Below are 26610 nucleotides of genomic sequence, written 5' to 3' on the forward strand. Positions count from 1 at the left end.
AGGGGTGGAGGATGCACTATTTATCTTTAGGTAGAAGTGGTTTTGAGAGGAAGTGTAACCATAGGGCATGGACAACAAAAGAGAAGAAGCAATAGCATGCACCAATTGTACACCTAGATGTGGCCCTGAATACAGCCAGCCCTCTTTCCTCCTCCGTTTGAGCCTGAGGTAGCTGAAAAGGGGGAAGTTTGAAGAGCAGAAAACAAAAGGCAACATGATGCTATCAAGGTAAATCTAAAAGATGTGAGGGGAAAGAATGGCAGCCAGTTGGTAGACTGTTCACAATTGGTTAGAGATTCCGTGAGTCACAGTGGAAGGGACTCACACAGGGGCGGCTGGCAGGAGAGGAGAGCTCATGCTGACCTGGTGGTAAATCTGTATGAAATCTTCTGGAGCAAGATTTCAGTCTCAAGAATGAGGAAAGGATGAGACTGATAACATAAATTTGTGATATATAGGAATTTGAGCTGTAACATTGGCATATACACACAGTTTTAATGAGTCACAGTATTTTTTGTTATGAGATGTGTGTGTGTGTGTGTGTGTGTGTGTGTGTGTGTGGTGCCATGTATAAAAGCATACTACCTACACATTTTAATATATTTTGATAATAAGAGTAGTACAATGTTTATCATAGAAATATTGACAGTCAGAAAAATATAAGTCTGATATGAAACGGTGGTGAGGAAATGGAGATAGGTGGTATAGATGACTTTGTAGGCAAGGTTGACCTGGAGAGGCAGCAGAAACGTCGTGCAGTAGTGGTGTGGTCCAGGTAGAAGATGCAGGACCTGGGACCAAGTGAGGCTTTCTGAAGCTGGGAGACTGTATAGCCTGTTTGTAAAATGTTGGAAATAACTGAGAAAGGAAGGATAAACTGACAGCGAATGGGAGAGGGGGGCACTTCAGGAGTAAAGACCTTGAGTGGGTGAGAACAGTGGGCCGGGTTGGCCCTGGATAGGTGCAGGGGCACAGATGCCAGTGGGCAGACAGATGGTCAGAAAAGGAAGCAAGTATCAGATTATCATTACGTTCCCCGTGCTCCTTTGAGTTCAAATAATGCCCAGATTTAAACCTGTCCTTTGGACTGAGAAGGATAGCTCTGAAGAAAGTAAGCCGTGTGCACAGTGACCGACTTTAGGGGCTTTGTTTTTGGACAGACCTTTGTCTCCTGACTCCGCCACTCTCCTTCAGCTGTGGGACCCTCATCAGGTTAGCTGATGGTGGGTAAGAGCCCAGGTTCCGGACTGGACTCCAATGCTGGGATCCTGGCTCCATCACCAACTGTCTGTGTCAACTTGGATCAAGCACTTGGCCCTTTCTGCCTGGGCGCTTCTTGTGTAAAAGTGGAGATTTAAGATGACCCGACCCATAGGCAGGATAAGTAATAAGTGAGAACACTGTAAATTTTGTAGAGCATATATATTTCTAGTCAATGTTAGTGGTTATTACTTCACTCTCGAAGCTTTCATTTCCATCTGTAAAATGGGGTAGATAATAGACCTGCCACATGTGATCGTTGTGAGAGTAAAAAAGACATTACATACAAGGTTCTCAGCATTACAGCAAGTGAGTGTAACGAGAAAAAGGAAGTGTGAGCGAGGGTCAGGGATGGCTCCACTGGACAGCCAGAGATTGGGAACTTTTGAATGAAGAGTGGGAGAGAGAAGATGACTTGTGATTTGAAGGCAAAGTTTTTAAAACTTCACTTGTAACAGAATGGAAGCCAATTAAAGCCTGAGGATGTGGCCAAAGACACAAAGCCCTTCCTTTGAAGCTGATAAATTTAATAAAAATTGATTCATTTTCACTTCACTAAAGATGAGGGGAGATTGTGTGTGTGCATGGGCACATTTTAGGATGAATATCTGCAGAGGCTGAGTTAGTGGAATGAGATTTTTTTTTTTTTTTTTGCGGTACGCGGGCCTCTCACTGTTGTGGCCTCTCCCGTTGCGGAGCAACAGGCTCCGGACGCACAGGCTCAGCGGCCATGGCTCACGGGCGCAGCCGCTCCGCGGCACGTGGGATCATCCCGGACCGGGGCACGAACCCGTGTCCCCTGCATCGGCAGGCGGACTCTCAACCACTGCGCCACCAGGGAAGCCCTGGAATGAGATTTTATATTGAGAAGTGACATTAATTACCACATTATATCAGAGCATCTGAACAAGTACACTAAAATAGTTAAAAATAAGTAAGCTAAATTTATTTAATTAAATTACTGGGTTTTGTAGCATCATGCACATAATATAAAAATAGTGTAATAAAATATATATACATTATGTTCTGATTTCCAAATGGAACAAAGGATCACGAGGGCAAACCTAGCATAGTGCCTGGTGTACCGTAGCAGCCGGACAGTGATGGGTGGATAAATGGATGAATAAATCCCACATTTGCAACTCCTGTGACTTACATAGGACCTCTCCATCTTAGAGAAAAATAGCTAACACATTCTATTTGTTTCTTTACAAAAAAGTGCAATACAAAGTGATGCTTAATGATGGAAATCTAGATAATTAGGGACTTTTATATATATGAGTTGCTGTGTCACATCAAAGAGCAAAGCAGGGCATTATGAAATATGTGTAAGGTAAGTGTAGATAGGATTGTGTTCCAGACAAAATGACATCATTAAGTATCATCTGAAATAATGTCTTTTGTGCTTCAAGATGAAAATATTCTTATGAGAAAACAAGGGAGGGAAGAGTTAAAGCTGGAAGCAATGGAGCATAGCACAAGGAACAGTGAGGGGCATTCAGAGACGCTTGAACGGTAGGCTTGGCTAAGGCAGTCAGGATCCTCTCTCCTTCCCTCTTTCCCTGCCCCCAGCTAGTCCCCAGAATTGGAACATCAGTGACTTGAGTTGCTCACTCTAGCACTGTCTCAGGGGAGTATAAGGAAACTGGTACCTAAAGTGTGGGCTCTGGACCATCAGCCTCAGCATCATCCGGGAACTTCTTGCAAATGCAGAGTCTTAGCCCCCCGTCAGCCCTACTGGATCGGAATCTGCAGTTAACAAGTTCTGCAGGTGATTCACATTAAATCACAGATTAAAATTTGAAAAGTATTGGCATAGAGATGAGAAGTGTGGGCTTTAATGCAAATTGATCTGGATTCAAATCCCCATGCCACCATGGGCGAGCTAATTTTCCGATTTTGTTTCATCGTCTGTACTCTGTAGTTATAGGTACCTCGTAAATACTCTTATGTAAGGTAAATGAGATCATTCCGTGTAGAGTGTTTATGTAGTGCCTTGGATGTTTAGTAAGCATCCAGTAAATCTTAGGTGTTTTTCATTATTTCCCTTCTGCTGAGCAAAGGAAATAATAGTGAGGAAGATGACTTCTCACTGTGACCTTTCCCTCTGCTTCCTCCATCTTATACTTAGCACACACTTGCAGATAGATCTCATAATCTTTCTGAGTTTGCTTCTGCCACTGGAAGTTTTTTCCTGTTTACATTACTATGGACAAGTCACTTAACCTCTCTGAGCCTCGTTTTTCTCCTCAATATTATGGGATGGTCACATCATCCCATCTCACAGACTTGTAAAAATTGAGTGAAGTGGTTCATAAGACAGCATTTCATTCATTGTGGAAATTAACACAACAGATTTCACAGAAGAATCATCTGAAGATGAGAGGGTAAATAACATAAGATGGTAAATTAGATCATTTATAATAATGACGGCATCAGTGACGGATACGGCCATTCCCCCTTTGATAGGGAGAGAGAAGGTGGGCTCTGGTTGCATATGGGGAGGAGAGGAAATTGGTTCCCTCTTCATAGACAGAGGCCTCTGTATGTAGATCCCGGAAAGTCTATCGTTGAAAAATGATCTAGACTTAAAAGGGATAAGCGTTTTGCTCTTTACCTACATAGCAGCAGAAAATGAGACACATATACTTAAAGAGTAAGACAAAATTAAACAAGTAGGCATCGAGGAAAGTTTCTAAGGAGGAATTAGAGGAAGGACTGCATCTGGTTGTATGTCAGCAGGGCTTCTGAGACAGAAGGTGTTTATGGTTGGCCTTGGGGGAGAGAGACTCCTGAGAGGGAGTTGCAGTGCAGTCTTCTTGGAGGGAGTAGCATGAGGAAAAACAGAGCCAGAAAAGGCTGAAGCACATAAAGGAAGGATTAAAAAAAAAAAAAATCTACTTTGGAAACTCCAGATTACAGCGGGGTGGAAAGAAAAAAAATGAATGGTACGGGTAGGCGTGGGTCAGATTTTGAAGGACCTTGTTTGCTCAATTCCTAATTTCTCGTTGATGGCTAGTCATTTATTATTTTGGAGGTGGGAATTGTCACGACCAGGGACGTGTCTCAGAACATTTATCTGGTATCCAAGTGGGAGTTGCTTTAAATCAGGAATGAGTAGGGAGACTAACTCAGCAGATATTTTGTGGCCCAGGAAAAGTAATAAGACCCTGAGCTGAATTTGTAACGCTGGGAATGGAAAGGAAAGAACAGTTTGCAACAAATGCCTTTCTAACAGGTTTAAGTTGACTCTTTCATGTCAGCAAGAAACCTCAATGTTAGAGGAAAATAAAAATGATTCACCTCATAGTGGGTGTCGTTCTTGCCAAGTTCCATTTCTCGGTATATTTTTTAACGTTAGTGTGAGTAGATGTGCAGATACACTAGTTACTTATTCTATTTTTACGTCCCTGTGCAGGCAAAGAGAAAAGGGAAGAATTCTATTCATGTGTCATACTCTGAGACTTATGGTAGCTTGCTAATAATAAGTTCTATTGTCTTGGTCTCAAAAGGCATTCAGGGGCTGAACCAAGTATAGTAAGGTCTCCCAGACCCCAATGATTACACAGCTGCAAAATTTGTAGCCTAAATGTCAAGCTGCCCTAGTATTTTTGCAGGCCAAAACACCAAGCAAAGTCAAGTCAAATTGTTTCTTGTTTTTCTTGAAAATTTGCAGGATCTAACAATAGAGGTCAAGTCTGGCTCAGAAACTTTAGTCCCTTCTTTAACCTCCTGGATTGTTGGCTGAGCCTGGTTTTTTCCATCTGTTGAATGAGGGATAGTCATACTTTCATCTATTCCTGCCTTTCTAAGAAAGGCTTTTTGAGCTCCTTGGTTTCAAGATATTTTCGTAGAGTTGAAAATTAAATATACTTCAGATGTCCTCCCACACATGGCTCTAGGCCAGTTTCACCCTTGGTGTAATTCTTTAGACTGAGGATTATCTGCGTTCATCTCACTTTACTCTCAGAGTTTGGTGCCTACCTGCCTTCTCATCTCTATAGTTCATTAACCTGCAAATCAGGCATGATATTAGTGTCATCTTGAAACATCTTCTCTGTATAAACAGTGTTTCTAAAGGCTTCCCGAGTAATATGAAATGAAATAGTCGACTTGATGCCATCCCTTTTTTTGTAAATATAAATATTAAGAAAATGTAAAGAAAAAAAACTGACATATATATAAGTATTGGGATTATAAGTGATTTTAAAAATTTTAATAATTTCTTCTTTTCAAATTCTCCATAATGAACAAATATTACTTACATGAGTTAAAAAAAATATTACTAAAGTACTTTTTTCTAGCTTTAGTCATCATACTGCATTTTTATAACTTCTGTGTTTTATTTCTAAAAGACATATCCTTGAAATGTTTTGATGATTGTGTGCATCAAAGAGTTATTTGTTTCTATAGCAATGGTTCTCAAATTTTAGGATTTCAAAATAGCTTAGGAGGCCAAGAGAGAATTATGAATTTGGGGTTTTGAAAATGGGGATCACTTAAAGCAAACTAATCTTTGCTGACAACATTTTTAAGGGAAGGATATTATAATACTATGCTTTTTATACAATATACCTTTTATAATAGAAAGGATTTAGTCTAAGAATAAAAAAGGGCCTTTCACGAGAAAGGCCATAGGTATATTTGCAGCAACGTTTATGCATGATATATTTATATATGTATATACTATTTCAACTTCATTAAACTTCTATTTAATGACATATACTGAATAAATTATTTTGGAAACAGCCCTTTTACAGTGGAACATGACGAGGAGCTGGAATACCTAAAACGTCTCAGTGTTCTCTCTGTAATTTTATTGCCATTATAAAATTACCCAGCTTTACACAGGATATTGAGAAAATGGAAACAATAGTCTTTAATACTATTGCACTCAATTTGGAATGTTTCCAGTAAATCGAGAGAAACCAAGATAGAACACCACCCTGCCAAAATTTTTCCACTGCAGAACCTGGTATTAAGGATTGAGCTGACTGGCTAACAAGGAGGGCTCAGCAGTTATGGGCCCTGATGATTCAACACACAAAGGTCAGAAGCTTATATGAACTATTCATCAAGATTGCTACCAGAATAGGTGTTTGAGACTCCCTTTTCTTCTTTAATTCCCTATTATACTATGATACTTTTTTCTCGATCGGAAATCTATATTAGGTACTAAATCTCATGATAACACCAATTTTTAACTCCCGTTTGATTCTGTGATTTGAAGTTTGGACAGGTAAGTCACTGGACCTCAGAAAATGTTCACAGTGGTAGGCTGCCTTTTAAAATAAAGCAAAATCTCATGAAAAATCTCATCTGTCTCCACTGCCCTTGGTTGCTTTGTGGGCTTCATATGTCCTTTAAATAACTAACATATTCTTCCTCCTACATTCCTTGGAGAGAAATTGCAAGGTTTATCTTCTTACTCTGACAGCTTTGTTGTTACATCCTTAGTGAAAAATTGAGGGCAATGGAGTATATTTTATTGGGGTTATCTTAAGTGGTCTAGTATGTGCCTCTTTGTTAATTTCAATTTGCAGTTATTAATATGCTCTGTTTATGGGTCTCTCTAATAAGGAAAAGTTCCCAGATTACGAGTTAAATATCTAAAAGAGCTGAGACCATCTATTGAGGTCTACTCTTTTATTCTGATGAGTGATTCTCTTTGGATTTCAAACAGTGAGATGAGCATATGGTTATCAAATAAATCTGTAGCTTTACCATGGGCTTCCTCTGTGTGATTCACTATACAGTTCTAATGTCATTTGTACTGATTTACAAATAGGTTTTATTTCTCATACTAACTAGTAGATTGAATATGGGTCTTGTGTTGGAAGGCATCCCGAGGCTTCCTTGGGCTCGACCAGAAGGAACGTCAAGATTGATTCATGATATCTATAAAACGACAAGAGCAACGAGTTGCAGCCTGAGCGCCAGAGGATTGCCACCCCTAATTTGAGATAACATGTTTAAGCTGTACTCTGTAATGTAACATTTATTTATGTTGTTCTCCAAGATCTTTCCATAAATCCAGACTTTCAATTTCATTATGTTTGCTTAGAATGCCTGGTATGCCTGGTATATTAGGATACAATACATAATAATAATTGTTTGATTAATGGATATGAAAATTATCAAATTTTGGCACCTAGAAGTTGCCAAGTTGTAAAAAGTATCTGTGCATCCTCTTGGCTTCTTCAAAATAATTTTACTGATTTTGATTTTCAGTAAGTTCACTTATTCCGTATCCACTGTGTGAAAACACTAGTCCAGTCAAAGTTCTTTATTCTCCATGGTTGTTTTTCCTTCTGCTCCAGGTTTTCATACCTGCACAGGTATGAGTGTCTTTATCTTCTGTTTCAAACTGTCTGCTTTTGTGCCTGTCCTCTGCTCCTTATGTCTCTGGGGAGAAGGGGCTTTTCCCCTTCACCTCTAAGTAAGCCTCTGCCATTATCCTCTGTCCCCCCTGAGCTCTTGTAGCTCAGCTCAGTTGTTCCCAAGATTTCTAATAACTGCCCTGTTGTCCTCTTGTCTGGAGCCTTCCCCTCTCCATAAAAGATGTACTCGTCTCTGCTATTTCAGTATAAGCTGCACTTCATCTTGCTCTCTCTGTCTCTCACCTCCAGCTTTCATCCCCTTTTTCCCCTCTGACAGGTGCCTCTCTATCCTCCAGACCTTCTTTCTCCTAAGAAGCTTGATATGATGATGGAAATGTTCTACATCTGTGTAGTTCGGTGAAGTAGCCACTAGGCTCTTGTGGTTACGGAACACTTGAAATGTAACTAGCGTGACTTGAAGAAATTATTTTTTTCTTTGCATTTAATTTAAATTTCAACCATTCCCATATGGAAAATGGCTACAATAGTAGGCAATGGGTCAACCTTCTCACCCACAGAACACCGAGAATTATTTGAATCTATCTTCTCAGTTCTCCAGGGATAACCGGTACTATTCCAAGATACGTAGAAGAGAAGTTAAGTCCTTACATACAGTAGATGCTTGACAGCATTAGAACTTTCTGCTTTCTGCTTAGGTAACTGAAGTCTTTCTTCCCTGCCCATTGAAAGAGGAAGTTTAAATATCTGTCATTTGCGAATATGACAGAAAATATCTGTCACCAGCATGTCTAAAAGGCAGTCAACGTACGTTTCTCATTCGCACCTCCTAACTCTCTACTTTAATTAAATTGATCACTGCCCTCCAAATGCTCCTTTTACTTCTACTGCTCAGCCCAGTATTATGCTATATCCTCAACCACTTATATCCTTCTTCCTCTCTCCACTTACCAAACTATATACTTTCTTCAAGGCTCACATCTTGGCTTTTCTCAGAAGCTTGCAGAGACCAAATTAAGCCTATGAAAAGTGGAACCCTCCAGTCTTTAAAAAATATTTATCTATTGAAGTTTTACTACATTCTAGGCAAAGAGAAGAGTGGTTAATAATAATAGATTAATATTGGCTGAAATCTTAAGTGCCAGACCCTCTTCTTAGCTCTATGTGCCTGATTCATTTACTTCTCATAGTACACAGTGTGATAGATATTAATATCATATAAATTTTACACATGAGGAAACGGAGGCATCCAAAAGTACCATGCTCAGTCTCCTGGTCAGTAATTGACAGTAAGGTCCTGCTCTTACAGAGTTTCTATCAGGGGACTTGCCAGTTCTTCATGTTCCTCAACAGTACTAATGGATTTCTAGTTCTGTTCTGTTTTACCCTTTGGTTACTAAGCATCTCACAGATGTAGACCTTTCCTTCCCAGTAACAGTCTAAACTCCTAATATAGGGACCAAGCTGTTTGTTCCTTTGTGTCCAGCAAGAACCTAACATCACATTTTAGGCAATAGTTTCCACACTACAGATATGACCCACTCGTAGGTTCTGAAATCAGTTTACTGTTTGCCTACTTCACAGCCAGACTATTTTAATGAGATAGAATGCAGTAATATCAAACTGTGGTACATCCGTACAACAGCATATTATACAGCAATGAAGAGAATGAGCTGTCGAACACATGGAGGAACCTCAAATGCATAGTGCTATGTGGAAGAAGCCAGTGAAAAAGCTCTGTGCTGTGGGATTCCAATTATATGACTCTCTGGAAACAGTAAGACTCTGGAGACAGTAAAAGGATCAGCGGTTGCCAAGGGTTGAGGGAGAGGGAAGGAGTGAGTGATGAATAGATAGAGCCTGGGGGGCGGGGGCGGTTTAGGGCAGTGAAACGCTTCTGTAGAACACTGTCATGGTGAACACATGCCATTATACATTGTCAAAACCCATGGAATGTACAACACAAAGGGTGAACCCTAATGTACACTATGGACTTTAGTTAATAAAGATGTATAAATATGTGTTTATTAATTGTAACAAATATACCACAAGAATGCAAGATGTTAACTATAAGGAAAACGGAGGCTGGGGGGAGTGATGAGAGAGATATATGGGAATTCTCTGTGGTTTCTGTTCAGTTTTTCTTCAATCCTAAAACTACCCTAAAGAATAAAGTTTATTAATGAAAAAAGTGGAACAAAATATCTAAGAACACCATGCACTGTGAGAATAAATATTGTTACAGGAAACGTTTGTTGCAGTTTTAGATCCTCATTTGTGTACACAGGTACATGGGTACACTTGGTTGCAGTGTAAAAAAAATACGTATCTGATTGCCGGTAAGAAGTCAAAAAAGGTTGAAGGTCACTGTTTCAGAGATTATCGTAAATACAAAACAACTATTTTCCAGCTGATTGAAAACCATCTTAGAATTCTGGTAATGATTGTAAGCTTGCCTCACGTAAGTAGGAACAGTCTTTCATCCAGACTTTAGTAGGTATGAAATGTCACCGGCGTAATGTATCCATTTTCTAAAATGATTATACATGATAGTTATAGGATGCTATATGAAAGCCTTTAACCATGTGATATAACAGAATTAACCCAAAAGGTATAGATGACAAAATGGCTCTTGTCTGAACATTTTTCAGCCTTCCTGACTGGATGTGGTAGCTACCTATTCAGGTTTTAGTAAGATACTGGGAGTATCTTGATTTTTTTAAGTTGAGGTATAGTTGATTTACAGTGTTGTATTCGTTTCTGGTGTACAGCAAAGTTATTCAGATATATGTGTGTGTGTGTGTGTGTGTGTGTGTGTGTGTGTTCTTTTACAGATTCTTTCCCATTATAGCTTATTACAAGATATTGAAAGTTGTTCCCTGTGCTCTACAGTCGGACCTTGTTGTTTAACTATTTTGTGTGTAGTAGTTCTGCTAATCCCAAATTCCTAATTTATCCCTTCCCCCCTTTCCCCTTTGGTAGCCATAAATTTGTTTTCTATGTTTGTGAGTCTGTTTCTGTTTTGTACATAAGTTCATTTGTATCGTATTTTAGATTTCATACATAAGTGATACCATATATTTGTCTTTCTGTTGTCTGACTTACTTCACTTAGTATGATAATCTCTGGGTCCACCTGTGTTGCTGCAAATGGCATGATTTCATTCATTTTTATGGCTGAGTAACAGCCCATTATATATACGTGGTATGTGTGTGTGTGTATATATATATATATATATATATATGCCACATCTTCTTTATCTATTCATCTGTTGATGGACACTTTGGTTACTTCCATGCCTTGGCTATTGTGAATAGTTCTGCTATGAACATTGGGGTGCATGTATCTTTTCAAATTAGAGTTTTCTCTGGATACATGCCCAGGAATTGGATTGCAGGATCATATGGTAACTCTATTTTCAGTTTTTTTAAGGAACCTCCATACTGTTTTCCTTAGCGGCTGCACCGATTTACATTCCCACTGACAGTGTAGGATGGTTCTCGTTTCTCCACACCTTCTCCAGCATTTATTATTTGCAGATCTTTTGATGATGGCAATTCTGACTGGTGTGAGGTGATACCTCATAGTTTTGATTTGCATTTCTCTAATAATTAGCAATGTTGAGCATCTTTTCATGTGCCTACTGGCCATCTGTATGCCTTTGGAAAAATTTCTGTTTTGATCTTCTGCCCATTTTTTGATTGGGTTGTTTGTTTTTGTTGTTATTGAGCTGTATGAGCTGTTTGTGTATTTTGGAAGTTAAGCCCTTGCCGGTTGCATCGTTTGCAAATCTTTTCTCCCAGTCTGTACGTTGTCTTTTCTTGATTTTTCTTTTCAATACAGCAGAACTGGTTTATAGCCTCAAAACAATATCAGCCCTAGTTTTTAGGAAATATCTGAAGTAACCCATGAGCATAGAGACTGTATTTATTTGGTTCCTACTGTTGTCCCCTAAGCTTGCTCAGAATAGGTGCCCAATAAATACAAGTCGATTTTAGACTGACTAAAGTTAGCAGTTTTATGCAATTGTTAAAAAAAGGATAGGAGTGTTTATTTGGTGATTTTGTTTTTGTTACAGGTTGGTTGGTTTTCATCTTTCTTTTCTTTCTTTTGGGGTTTTTTGGTGTTCTTTCATTTTTTCTAAATATCTCACATGGATTCCCATGTGGGAAACAGGAGGTCTTAGTTTGGGAGCCAGTGCGGTCCTGGTGCTGGGGCAGCTCTGAGTTGGAGCTGAGAGGGGCTGCTGTCCTGTCTGCTCTGCTTCCTCAAGCTTTTCAATCTCACCTCTTTTGTTCCTTCTTTTTCTTATCCCCTCTTTCAATACAGATCACCCTGAGAGCTTTGACTTTTATCTCAGCAAACTTACAAGAATATCAGAAGAATTAACACAATGAATTTTAATCTTGTCAACAGTTTGCTAAACTCCCAGACCCCATTTACTTCACATTTCTTTTTCTTACTTTTCTTTGCCTTGCTGCCCATCCCAAGAGAGTGAAACATGAATGCTTCCCTGTTGCAAATATACTGAAAGGTGATCTCATCACATATCAGCGCTATAATGGCCAATCGAATGGAATCATAGGAGAAAGGAAGAATATACAGTGGTAAATTAATTTCTCGTTTATGGCCTAATTATCTTTAGTCCGATTTATACTCTTAAGGCGGAATAAATAAAACCAAAGTCGTTCATATTAGGTTTCCAACGCAATAACAAGCTAGTCTTATATCTGGGACAGGAGTTGACCAATGCCAGTTTACTCTTATATTTCGTACAGTGTCAATCAAAATACATTTATTCTGCAGTTTGTTAATTATAGTCAGTCCTTACCAGTAGAAGACTCTTTCAGTATTCCTTTGGAGACTTTCTATAAAAATACAGATCCTTGTGCCCAGTCTGTGGCCTCTAGAATTAGAATCTCTGGAGATGTACCAGAAATCTTTCCCTCTAAAGAAGTCTCTGGGGAATTTCGATGAGGTCATCAGCTTAGGGAGCCAGTGGGATAAAATCTTGGTACAACCTTGGATGGTAAGTGAAAGTCAATTACATATCAGAACAATTTTCTAATATATGTACATGAAACACTTATAAAAAATGACAGTGTTATGTTTCTTCTTAGTCATGAAACCAAGTTTCACAAATGTGATACTCAGATTTATCCTCTGGGTCTTGCCTGTGGTCCCCATGAAGTATTGAAAGCTACCAAAATCCTAATGTCATCTCCACTTAAAAAATACTTTTATGACGTCAGAAAGCAATAGATAAGCATTCAGTTATCTAAGAACCCTCTTTGTCTGTAGATACTTAAGACTCCTTTCTTTTCAAGCATAAAACAGTATCTTCACTTAAATTGTTATATTCAGTGCAGCTCTATTAGGTCATGTATACAGCCAGGGAAGGAAAATAGCTGTTATTCCATGTTTGGCTTATCACTGATTCGACGGTATCAAAAGCGTTTTTCAAATTCCTCCTTGGGTGTGGCCCCGTTCTTTGTGCCCTACACGAAGTGAAAGTTGCGAGCACACTGGTCTTGCTTCCTTTGAACTAATGGGGCCTTCTATGTATATCCAAAATACTTTCCAAACATTTTCATTTTTTATTCTGTGACATAGAGAACACAATTACCCTTGTTCCTTTGGTGGAGGGACCTGTACCATGTAGAAAGTTTATTTTGTTCGCCACACCTTATTTTTTTAATTTTTTTAATTTTTGGCTGCATTGGGTCTTCATTGCTGCGCTCGTGCTTTCTCTAGTTGCGGCGAGCAGGGGCTACTCTTCGTTGCGGTGTGCGGGCTTCTCATTGCGGTGGCTTCTCTTGTTGCGGAGCATGGGCTGTAGGCACGCGGGCTCAGTAGTTGTGGCTCATGGGCTCTAGAGCACAGGCTCAGTCGTTGTGGCGCACGGGCTTAGTTGCTCCGCAGCGTGTGGGATCTTCCCGGACCAGGGCTCGAACCTGTGTCCCCTGCATTGGCAGGCGGATTCTTAACCACTGCGCCACCAGGGAAGCCCGACCACACCTCTTATCTTCAGAATCTTGCCTTGTGAATTCTGGGCTCTTTTTCTTCCTCAGTCTCCTACGGAGACTGTGCTGCGAGTTCCCTTCAGGCCACACCAGGCATCTTGTCCAGACCCCTCATTGCCACCCTCTCTGATGCTCCGGCCTGTCTCACCCCTTCCTCTGGACTTGCCCCGTCACCCTCCTTGAAGCCCTCCTCTTCTCATGTTTCAGTGTCACAGGATATTATTGGACAAAGCAACAAGGCTTGTAGACGAGGCTCATTGTAACTGTGGCTCCTCCTGCCTCCTCAGTACGCTTCCAGTCAGCCTTCACCATGGCTTAGTCCACTCTCCAGAGTGGCTTTGCCGAAAGTTCCCCTTCAATTTCCACCCCTAATTCTATACACTGCCCTTCTGACCCAAGCTCTCTTGGAATACCCCCATGACCTGCTTCTCTGAGAAACCTAGAGCCCACACATCTTTCCTCCAGTCTCTTCAACACATCTGTCCTCATTCTGCCCCTTTCTCTGTCTCTGAAGAGGAAGTGTCCCTCCAACTAAGACATTCACATTTCTACCTGGATTCTCATCCTCTCCCTGGTCTCTGACATCTGCCCTTTCTGCCTATTTCCTGACTTCGAACCCTGGTGTTTTAAACATTAAAACTCAATTTTATTCTTATCACGAGAAAAAAAATGAATAACTATGAATGATGACAGATGTTCACTGGATTTCTTGTGGTCATCATTTTGCCGTGTTTACAAATATCGAATCGTGTTATGCCCTTGAAACTCATATAACATTATATGTCAATTGTACCTCAATAAAATTTTTTAATTAAAATTTTTTTCTTGGGAATTCCCTGTCGGTCCGGTGGTTAGGACTCTGCACTTTCATCACCGAGGGCACGGGTTCAATCCCTGGTCTGGGAACTAAGACACGGCCAAAAGAAAATTTTTGTAATGTAAAATATTTCTTGACCTCACCTCCCAGCCTCTTACTCCTTCGGAAGGATTCCAGTGTCTGCTGTGTGCCTGGCGCTGTATCCTCCAGCTCGCATGCATTTTCCTGCTTCGCCTTCACTGCCAGATTCATCAGCGTTGTCTGCCCTGCCCTGCCTTCCCCTCCCCTCTCATCTGTAATTCACTGTCATTTAGTGTCTCCACTTTAATTATCCTGAAACATTGGTCTTAAAGGTTATCAGTGAACCCTTCTTTTTCCTAACCTGAGCTTTTTTTTTTTTTTTTTTTCCAGTTTTTCTACCTGAAAACTTCTTAGAATTTGAGGCGGTTTTGTGACACTGCCGTCAGTATCTTAGCATCCTTGGGTTCTTCTGCTTTCTCTTGCCGGTCTCTAGGTTTGGGCTGGATTCTTCTTTTCCACCTCCTGCCTCCTGAAATAGTGATTCCCTAAAAATGAGTCTTCCTCTACTCTTTTACACTCTCTTTGCTTCCTTTTCTACATCTCTGAAGTCGCTCTCCCAGCTGTTACGCAGGTAGGTCATCTTCATGTTTAATCTTTCAACTCTCTTCCCAAAGCTTAATTTCTGTGTTACTAGTTGTTTGTATTGCTGAATGAGTCCCCCTCACCCCAGACTCAGCATCTCGAAAACACAGATCTATTTACTATCTTTCCTGAAATACACACACACATACACACACACACACACACACACACACACACACACACACACACACACACACACACACACCCCTTTCCCTTTTTATCTCAAAGGAAGTACTGTTCTTCTGCTTCCTTGACCATGTAAAAATATGTGAATAATCACCTTTGTCTTTTGTATCCAGGTTGACAGTGACTGATAGTGAACTGATAGGCTAAGAATGCCTGGGCCTGTATTATTACTTGTATTGAACCACCACAGACATTTCCCCAGCTAGAGCCAGAGTTGTGGCTTGACCAGCCCTTGTGGTTCCTATTATGATTGCAGGATGCACCGTAGCAAAAACCATTAGGGAACTTTGAAGAACAAAATTTATTACTCACAGGTCCTGGAGGGTACATGGCACTCCTGAGAACCAGACAGCAAGGTCAAGGGTAGAGAGAGGGGGAGGGCTTGTAGACCCGAGACTCTGTCTTTATTGGCATCTAAGGGTGGGGTCACTAGGGTTTCTCAGGTTCACTCTTTATTGGCAAATTTAAGACAGAAGAGCAGGAATTAGGGTGCAGGAAGGGAAAAGCAGGGTCACTCCAGTAGGTTGTTATCTAGGTCACCCAGTTCTTTCTACGAGGGGAACTTTGTGCGCGGGACAGCACGGTTTCTTATCTAGTGGCTTTATTAGCGGCTATGTCACACAGCTGGCAGTATGTTTATTGAGACTTTGAAATGGGTGCCTCGGCAATCAAAAGCTTAATGTCAGGAACTTACATTACAATCAGAAAGCTCAAAGTCAGGCACTTAACACTCAGAACTCTGGTGACACATTTTCTTTGGCACCTGTCCCTTATTCCACCCACCTGAACATCCTTCTCTGTTTCTCTGTGCCTGGTACATTGCAGTCATCTCCCAGGATCTATCAAGACCTCATCTTTTCTTATGATCCCCACCATGACTGCACCCCACGATCTCTCTATTTCATTGCTCTCAGTTACAGGGTGATTATCATTTAACTCCTGGGCAGGTCTTCAGTGTGAATTTAAACAGTAAAAATATAAAGTTCCATTGCAGGAAGGGGGACCCCTTCCAGGGCCTGAGAGTTGACTCGTCGTGTCTAACACTTAGAAATGAATTGTCCGAGGAGACACACGTACTGACAAAGCAAAAGACCTTGTTAGAAAGGGATGCCTGGGCGGAGAGCAGCAGGGGAAGAGAACCCTCGTGGCTCGCAGTCTCAGGTTTTCTGGTAATGGGGTGAGTTTCCGGGTTGCCTCTGGCCAATCATCTTGCTTGGCCCATGCTGGGTCTGACTCAGACTCCTTCCTGGTGGCACGCGCATCTCTCAGCCAAGGTGGATTCCAGCGTGAGGGCTTCTGGGAGGTTGGCAGGGCATGTCGTCGGTCCCCTCCCTCCTCCTTTCGGCCCCTCCCGAATTCTTCCAGGTTAGTGTAACAAGATGTACTATGGGCTGGTGTGTCCTCCCTCCCTTCTGCCCCTCCTGAATTCCCCCAGTTAGTTTTTTCCAGAGGCAGTGGGATCTCCTGTTGTGAGACAACTCAGGCAGGCAGTTATCCTCATTCCTGGCTAAGGCAGGTGGTTTCGGTCAACAGTTCCCTAAGAGTTCCATGAAGAATCTGAAGCCCAAAGGGGAGAAGTAACTTTCTCAAGGAAATATTCCTTCATTTTCTCCTTCCGCACGTGCCACCTCCTATAAATACAGGGACAGGCACTCGTGGAGCCCCCTGACATGTTCGCTGCTGCTGCCTCCCGACCTTTTCCTGATCTCTCTGTGTCCGAATCCCCTTGTCTTCAGTGTGTTCCTGTCAAAACCCGACCCCACTCCACAGGTTCTAGCACAAACCAACTTCCTCTTTGTCCTCTTTCACTGTCTTCCGTGGCCTGAGGGACACCAGACTCATCCTTCTCTGCTCTTGTGGCTTTACAACCCTGTGATGACCCCTGTTGTCTTTCTCATACAGCTTAAAGCCGTGTGCAGTCAGTGTTTTGTGTTGAATCACTTTGAAATTGAACAATGTGTGCAGACTCTAAGCACTTGATTTTATCAGGAATTTACTACTACTTAGAAATGTTCCTTAGTCATCACTTAAGGTCGAAATGCTTTAAAAATTTGATTTGGCCTATGGTTCTTTAGCCTCTTGCCCTGTGTCCAGTCAGCATAGCTTCTAGATCTCTTTGATGTAAAAACCACCTCTAGTGTGTCAGTCTCCTACTCAAAACATTTCAGCGACTGTGCTGCTCTCAGGCTAAAATACGAGTTCCTGAGGACCAGCGTTCAAGGCTTTCCCAAGTTGGGCTCCAACCTGATTTCCTCTATCTCAGGTCAGTGTCATTCTCCCTTGGTCCCATGGTGTGTCCTCTCTGTTCTTGATTCTTAGCCTTTGTTTTTATTGTTCCCCATCCCTGAAGCACCTCCCTCCTGTTATTTTATGAGTTGTACTCATAATTTGAGATCTAGCTTATCTCCCACAAAGCATTTCCTTCTCTCTCAGTTTATCCTTTCTGAATCTGTGCTTTTCCCATGACGCTATAGTCCTCACTGCCAATAACACGAGCACCACGTTAGGTAGAGAGATAGATAGATAGGTAGGTAGGTAGGTAGATAGATAGATGGATAGATGGATAGATGGATAGATGGATAGATGGATAGATGGGTGGATGGATGGATAGAGAGATGAATGGATGAATACATAGATGGATGGATTCACATTATATATATAATATACATATATATATAACTTTTTATCATGTTACTTATGACGTGATTATCTTTTTGCCTAAAAGATAAAATAAACTTCCCAAAGGCAACGAAGATAATTACACTTCTCTACATCCCACAAAGACACTAGTATATCATGCTTTCTACCTGTGCATTTCTTTGGAATAATTAAATGTAGAACATCTTGGTAAAGAGACAGGCGTCATATGTCCCTATCCTAGGAATTTTTCTATATCCCTTGTTCTATAGTCAGACTCTTTTTTAAATTTTTGTTCTTTAAGTTTGCTCCTAAGGTGAAACGTTTTACTAGAAGATATACTTAGAAAAGGAATGTGTCTAAAGGAAAATGAGAGCTCTGTGATAATAGGATTGTGTGTAGCCCCTGCACAGCTTCCACTCTTAAACACCCTGTGCCTTATTGTTCTAGTTTAACATTAGGAACAATTCTCAGTTTGTCCATAATGGGTTAGGTTCTGGAGAACAAAGTTCTAATTTAGCACATTGACGTGTGATTGCAGCACTTACGTTCTCTGTTGGTAATTAGTACATGTTTTTTGTCCACTCTTTTGCTCATTAGAAAAACGGTTTGGGATCTTATACACAGAAAGAACGGGTAGTTCTAGAGATAATAGGATCGGGGGAAAACACCATTTTCTATTTTATACATCACTAAGAAACTGAAAGGAACATTAATGTCTCTAAAGACCATCCCTGCCTACATAGTTGAACACTGCCATCTATTCAGTATATCATTAATCAGTCTATTTTGACTGACTTCATTCTGAGCTTCAGTCTCCTGGAAAATCTATAAAATGATTTATAAAATCTGTAAAAATAATGTCAGCATGGAGTCTGTGCACACTCTGTGTTAGCCAGAACTTCCGGACCAGAACCCTACTCATGTGACTGGGAGCCTGGAGCCAGCTTTGCCTGAAGTTAGCAAGACTCCGAATGCCTTAAAAGGGAAAGGTAGGATGAAAATAATTAAGTCCAATTTTCTTTCCCTTTTAAATTTTTCGTACTCTTTCTTTGTGTTCACTGTGTTGAATTGGTTTCCTTGTTCCATTTGTTTCAGTCATCACGTTAAGCAGACTGTCAGTCAGCTTTACTTAACAAAGTGGTGTTTCTCTGCACCTTGCTGTTTCATTTGTTCCTGAAAGGGCCTCTCTTCTGCAGGTAGGCTTACTGAAATTCGTGATTGTCGAATATAAAGGACCAGACTGAGAGGTTTAATTAATTTTCTCTCAAATTATTCAGGTCTTGACTTCTCCATGTCACACAAGTTGATTCTGTGAAAATTGCTGTTGACGAAGAGATGAAAGGAGAAAAGTAGAGGATGAAATGGAAAATGTAACAAAGATGCAGAAAGACATTACACAGGATCAGGAGATAAGGATGTGGAGAGGAAGTAGTTAAGGCAGACATCTACCGCTAACTAATATAGTAAGAATATCTTAATTAAAGAAACGCAATCCACTAGATGTTTAAAACGTTTTAAATAAAAAATTGCAGACATATTCAAAAGTAGAATAACGTAATCAATCCCCTGTGCTGACCACCTTTCTTCAGTAAGTGGCAGTACATGGCCAGCTTATTTCTTTTCTGTGACACCCTTTTCCCACAAACACTGGATTCCTTTAAAACAAATGTAAGACCTGTGTATTTCCTTTTGTACCTAAATTAATATTTTAATATTAAAAATTACTTAAAACTATTTTAAGAGATCAGTTCTGATATTATAAAAGAATAAGAAACCAGGTAAAGTTAATTTTAATCTCAATATTATATTGAGATATAATGTATATACAATAACAAGCCCTCACTTTTAGTACATATTTGGTTGAGGTTAAACAGATTTACCTACCATGCTGTTACCACTAAATCAAGCTGTAGGACATTTCCATCACAACACAGAGTTCCTGTGTAGCCCTTCCTCGTCAATTGACATACACCCTATCCCACCCCAGTCCCAGGCAATCACTGTTCTGCTTTTTGATCCTTCGATTAGATTTCTTTTTTCTAGACTTTTATAATAATTGAGTCCCACAGTATGCACTTTTATATCTGACTTCTTTTGCTCAACATAATATTTTTGAGGTTTATACATGGTATTGTGAAATAGTATCAGTGATTCATCCCTTTTTATTGCATTGCATCCCTATTTAATTCCATTGTATGACAGTAACAAGATTTGCTTTCTCCCTTCCATCTGATGGACATTTTTTTCCAGTTTGATTATGAATGAAGTTGCTTTGCTTATGAACGTTGATACACAAGTTTCTCTATAGACATATATTTTCATCTCTCTTGGGTAAATAGCTAGGAGTAAAATTGCTCAGCTACACATTAAGCGTATATTTACCTATATAATAAACTGCAAAACGGTCTTCCATAGTGGCTGTATCATTTTACATTCCTACCAGCAGTGTAAGAGAGTTACAGCTACCTCACATCCTTGCCAAGGTTACGATAATCAGTTGTTTTAATGGTGTCATGGCATCTAACTGTGGTTCTAATTTACATTTTCCTAGTAACTAACGTTGTTGAGCATCTTCTTCATAGGACTACTAGACTCCTCAAACTTTGATCACCACTTCCTCAATTTAGTAAGGCAGCCAAGCTGTGCTTGACTTCCCCTTCCTGTGCCCACTTCCCAGAAACCTCATCCAAACCAAGAGCCCAGTTACAGGTTTCTCTTCTCTTCTTGGTTTCCCTTCTCTGTCATCACAGTCCGACACTACTTATCCAATTCCTCAAAATAGTTATTTCATTTATTATATTTTCTCGGGGTTTTGAAGGGATGGGGGGTGCCAGGGTATAGGTTATACTCCATCCCTGTACTCTGTTATGGCTAAAAGTGGAAATCCAAGTTAGTTTTCGAGAAAGAATTTTCTAGATTTTTTAGTTTATCAAGGGTCAGCCCAGAAAATGCCAGTCATATATGTTGGAAAAACCCTTCAACTTATTACATCTAGGCTCACTCTCTGATATTAATAGACTACAACACCAAGAAAGAAAAGGAAAACATGACCCCTTGCTGAGTCCGAGGAACTCTGCAAAACAAGAATGACGGTGGAAGGAAGGAAAGTGAAGCAGTCTAATACGTGCCTCCCAACTTTCTCTCTTGGAGTTTCAGCCCAGAGAATGAGGACTGCATTTATGAGAAGGACATGTGTACCAAGAGAGGCAACTACTTCATATGCGGCCCTCTGCCAGCATCATAGCAAACTTAGCAGTTCAGCCTGGTCAATCGGAGGAAAGCCTTGGAACTTCCGTTCTGGTGTGGCATAGATAGGACCCCGGACAGCTGCAGAATGTGTCAGTGGTTCTTACCTGAGGGCTGCAGCACCCCAGGGCTGAACGTGCATCGCAGTCAGACGTCAGAGAAGGCTGCACAGTCAGCAGGAGGTTGGATGAGGCTGAGTTAAACAGAAACGTCTACCCAACTTTAATTGATCAAGAAGTAACAAATGGTATGCATGCCAGTGGCGAGCCTAATTCTAAATGTCAGCTGGGCTAGGAGCGCACAGATGGATAAGGAGCCCTGCCGCATAGGTCAAGGGAGATAGACTAAGTCATGTTTTGAGATGCAGAATGTTTCTTCTCTTCCTGAGTTTACTGAAGCCATACCCCTCTCCACTGTGTGTGTGTGTGTGTGTGTGTGTGTGTGTGTGTTTAAAGAAAGAATGAGAGAGGAACGCTAATGGAAAGTCTGACTTACACAAAAGAGATTGAGCAGTACTTGAATTACATTTAATTTTGCATTTCTCTTTATATGTAAATGTATAAACAACTGCCGGGGGAGAGGCAGGGGATGTGGTTTGTGAATTTCTTTTTTTTTTTAATTTTTTTTACGTCTTTATTGGAGTATAATTGCTTTACAATGGTGTGTTAGTTTCTGCTTTATAACAAAGAGAATCAGTTATACATATACATATGTTCCCATATCTCTTCCCTCTTGTGTCTTCCTCCCTCCCACCCTCCCTATCCCACCCCTCCAGGCGGTCACAAAGCAACTACCAAACGTAAGGTAGATAGCTAGTGGGAAGCAGCCGCATAGCACAGGGAGATCAGCTCGGTTTGTGAATTTCTAATGATCTGTGAGATTTACAGACTTAGAATGGATGTTCCTTTGCTTTCTAAGAGCTATTGAGCCAGGAGATAGGCAATGTAGTTTTTCCACCTTAATCTAACTTCTAGAGGGTAGGAGATATTTTGGAGCAGCAAATGCTAGAAATTTACTGCCTAAAACCAGGAATGAGACCACGACTAGAGAGAGATGAATAGATACCATCTGAGACAAATGACGAACACTTGCTAGTTCACCCTTGTTCTTATGTGAGACAGAAGCCAGTAGCTGTGAGTTAGCTATTGTCTCTTCAAATGCACCTTCTCCCTGCCCTGGGAAGACTAAATGGCTTCCCAGGGATGGAGGAGACCCTGTTTGGGAGATGGGTGATGTCTTAAGGAAATGAAGAAATGGGAGATCCTGAGGCTCAGCCAATTTTCTTTAGCTTTTTTTTTCCTTTAGAAAATGGGATAGAGGGAATGTAAGAAGGTGAAAGTTATGTTACAGTGTGGAAAAGACTGTTGATCATAGATTCATTTAAAATCACATGCATTAGCAATTATGTCAACAAATCTTCTTGGTTTTGTAATCTAATCTAAGTTTTCTGTGGACGGTCATTATAAGAAATTGATTTTCACCATTCTGTTAGAATATGTATATATATATATATAAAATCTCAGCATCATACTAAGTATATCTCTTTCATCTCCTACCTCCTTCCTCCACTATCAAATACTTAACGATGTAACAAAATAATATTTTATGTGCTGGAGACCATTTCACCATGTAAACACGTATTCCAAATATATATCATGTTTGTGGGTCTGTATTGTTATTCAGTAAGCATTTCAAATGAGTACAATTTTAAAATATATTATGAGAATGGAGTTAAGATTTTTTAATGCACTCACAGCTACTCTATCCTAGCACCACAATTTTCTTTATTCTGGTTACGTGGCTAGTATTTATTCACATATACATTTTGTACCTACTTATAATCAGAACATACAGTTTTCTATACCACTTTCTCTATATTGTGCCTTAGTTATTACTTTATTGGCTACTTAATATACTGTGGAGTTAATATACAAACATTTTCTTAGATGCCCTGCTGTGGGATACACAAATAGTTTCTGTTTTTCACTAGTATTATGAATAATGCTACAATGAACATTTTCCTAATTTTGAATTGTTTCTTTGGGATAATTTGTGAGTGGGATTAGTAGGTCCAAAGATATGAATATATTTCAGGGCCCTAAATATAGGTGTGGGTGAGATCGGTGATTCAGTGGGTTCTACATATGCATAATACCACCAAAATATATGAGTTTATCCATTGTTTTCCCAATAGTCCCGTCTGCATTTTATTATTTATAATTGTAGCTAATGCAGTCTGTGTCATTTTTTAAATTGTGGGTTTGTTTGATTGCTATTGAGATTTTTTAATTTACATATTGCTTACTGTTTGAGGATTACTGTGGCTTTAATTAGGAAAATCACCTAAGTATCAGGCAAACATAGTTTCAAATCCCAGCTCAGGCCACTTCTTGTTGTGTATTAAGTAAATTAGCCTCTCAAAAAAAATAATAATTCATTTGTAAACTAGTGACGATGACACCTCCTTCACAAGGCTGTTGAGATGATCAGATGAGAAATCAATGCCTGGTGTGTTAGTACCATAAGGGAAATAATTAATTCTCCTTCCCTCTGCCTGTACCTCCCTCATCTCATCTACCAATCCACCTGCCCCGACTTCTTCTTGCATGGATTAAGCATCCAGGCTCTTTTGGTACAAATTTTCATAGAACCCGATTTCTCATTCCAGAGTTTACAGGGGCTAGTTGTCAGGTTTCTCTAGAGAACCAATTTCTATCGTGCCAGCAAATGCTGGATTGTACAGCAAATCACTGAGGTCAAATCTGTTGGATCCCATGAATTTCCTAAGTATTCATACAAACAAATGGGAAATACATTCGAAATAAATTTTTTTCCATAAATTACTCATTTTAGGATGTTGTGTGTAGTCCAGTTTCTCTTTTAAATGACTTATCCAAGTTTTCTTCCATTAGGTTGCTCACAGGTATTTTTGATTCGTTTATTTGCTTCTACGTTTCGGTTTCAAATAATGCTTCTGCTTCATCTGCTCCCTGCTGCATGTCAAGAACAAGCTTACTTCTGTGGTAACAAGTGTGGTTTGTCAAGCAGCTGTAACACAAGGTCATTGCTGGAAGTTGCATATCTGGATGATACTGTCATTTGGATTCTGTCTGTCTTACATCCAGTGTCTGTCTGTATTCTAGGCATTGCTGTTCATCTGTTGCCTGGCATTAGTTTCTATCTTGAGAGCCTCTGTAGCAGAAGCTGCCTTTTTAAGCCATCACGCTTCTTTAAAGCCAAAATAATTCCTAATATGTTGTAAGGTCTCAGAAAGCCTGTAACAAGCATACAGTTTCTCAACTGGAAAAGCATTGAAAATAAAAGCTGCTATCCTCTTTCATGAGGGCAAGGAGATTTCAGGGCTACTGAAATATTTTTCCAGTCTCTCACCTTCATGATGAGAAATTGAACTGAGTAAGATGTATTCTAAGCAGTTTCACTTCAGGAGTTTAAAAGAGAAAAAGTGGGAGGAGAGAGAAGAAGAGGAAGGGAAAAAATCCTCTACAATCTTTCCAGCCTCAGCAACTATATTTCTCATCCTTTGGAGAATGCCACAGGCTCCTTTAGAGTTTTTCTTATATAAGCTATGTGTCATAGACAAGGTTTCTTCATTTTTGCATTACTAAACCTGCTTTGCCCTCATCTCCATGCTTTCTCTCCCCATTTTTACATGTTACGAATGAGTGCTGGACTCCATTCCTCTCTGAATAGATGCACTAATTCCAACCTCTGCCTAGAGTTCAAAGCCCTTTTATCCACACACTACATCAGCAAAGTTATTAAAGTGCTGGTGAAGTCAGAGGCGAGAACCACCAGGCCTGAGAGAGGCTCATATGTAACAGTTACGTCCGCAGAGGGCGTTTGAGGATCAGAGCTGGGTGTAGACAGAATCACCGGTTTCTCCACGGTTGCTGGACCAGTCTTGCCTTCAGTATGGCCACACGGAGAAGTCTTTTATTAAAGATATCAAAATCCAGGAGGTGAAAACATGTGGAATTAATCACAATTTTTCTACGCCATGCTTCACTTCCTGAAATTGGAAACAGGAAAGGTGATGGTGGCCGCGGTTTGGTTGTGCCCGGAGTCCACCCAGCAGTACAGTCGGAAAAGCACACATCATGAAATAGGACAGAGACTGGAACGTCCATACCACATGCCACATGCACCGCTCCCTGCACAGAGAGGGCACTGGACTGGTCTACACGAATCACTTTTTTTTTCCAATTGTATGAAGCTTTTAAATTTTTTATTTTTATTAAATGTAGGTGATTTACAATGATTCAGGTGTACAGCAAAGTGATTCAGTTATATACACACACACACACACACACACACGTATGTAACTTCAGATTCTTTTCCATTATAGGTTATTACAAGATATTGAGTAGAGTTCCCTGTGCCATACGGTAGGTCCTTGTTTATCTACTTTATATATGGTAGTGTGTATCTGTTAGTCCCAAATTCCCAATTTATCCCTCCCCCACCTTCGTTTTGGTAACCATAAGTTTGTTTCCTATGTCTGTGAGTCCATTTCTGTTTTGTAAATAAGTATATCAGTCATAAAAAAGAATGAAATACTGCCATTCGCAGCAACATGGATGGACCCAGAGATTATCATACTAAGTGAAGTAAGTTAGAGAGAGACAAATCCCATATGACATCCCATCGATGCAGAATCTGAAAAATGATACAGATGAACTTACACCAGTTATCTTCAGGTCTTGGGCAGACCCCTCAACTTTGTGAAGCCAGGATGCGATGACGTGTGTAGAGGAGCTCGGGAATAGGTTCAGCTTCTATACAATTATTGGAGTGGGTGCTTTCGTTTGTACCGCCGTGCCGTGGACTGATTTACAGCCCTTTAAATCTGTAAAATGATGTTCTGCCATTTCCTTTGTGCATGTTCTGTTCCCTCACATTATTGTAGGCCCGATATAAGGCAGCTTTCAGAACATGCCGTTCTCCCTCACAGCTTCCTGTGTTTGAACATGCTGCCTGAATAACACCCTTCTCCTCCCTCACCCCTGCTTCGCTGGCTTATCTCTTTGTCTGCCTGTCACTCTTCTACTCAACATTCAAGGCTCAGCTTAAAAACCCTCTGCTCAGTGATGTCACCCCTGTACCCTGTCTGCACTGTGAACACAATGACTGAGTCCTCAGGGTTGATGAGGGTCCAAAGTGGCCTTGCCCACTTGAGTGGACTTGGGTTTTTTGAAGGCAGGCCCAAGTCCTATTCATTTTCTCAACCCAATATCTGGTTCATGTTATTCACTCAGTAAATATTGATCAAAATGATGGATGAATGTCAAATACTTGTTGCCATGAAATAAATTGTACTAGTCAGGTGAGTGGTTCTTCGCTAATTCGCTATGAAACTTGTGAAGGAAACTCAACACTTAGCTTTCTATATGTGTTTTAAATATATGTGCCTTATGTG

Source organism: Delphinapterus leucas, chromosome 16 (assembly GCF_059928025.1).
Source record: "Delphinapterus leucas isolate spDelLeu-1000000601 "Yukka" chromosome 16, BTC_Dleu_Yukka2, whole genome shotgun sequence".
Taxonomy (NCBI): domain Eukaryota; kingdom Metazoa; phylum Chordata; class Mammalia; order Artiodactyla; family Monodontidae; genus Delphinapterus; species Delphinapterus leucas.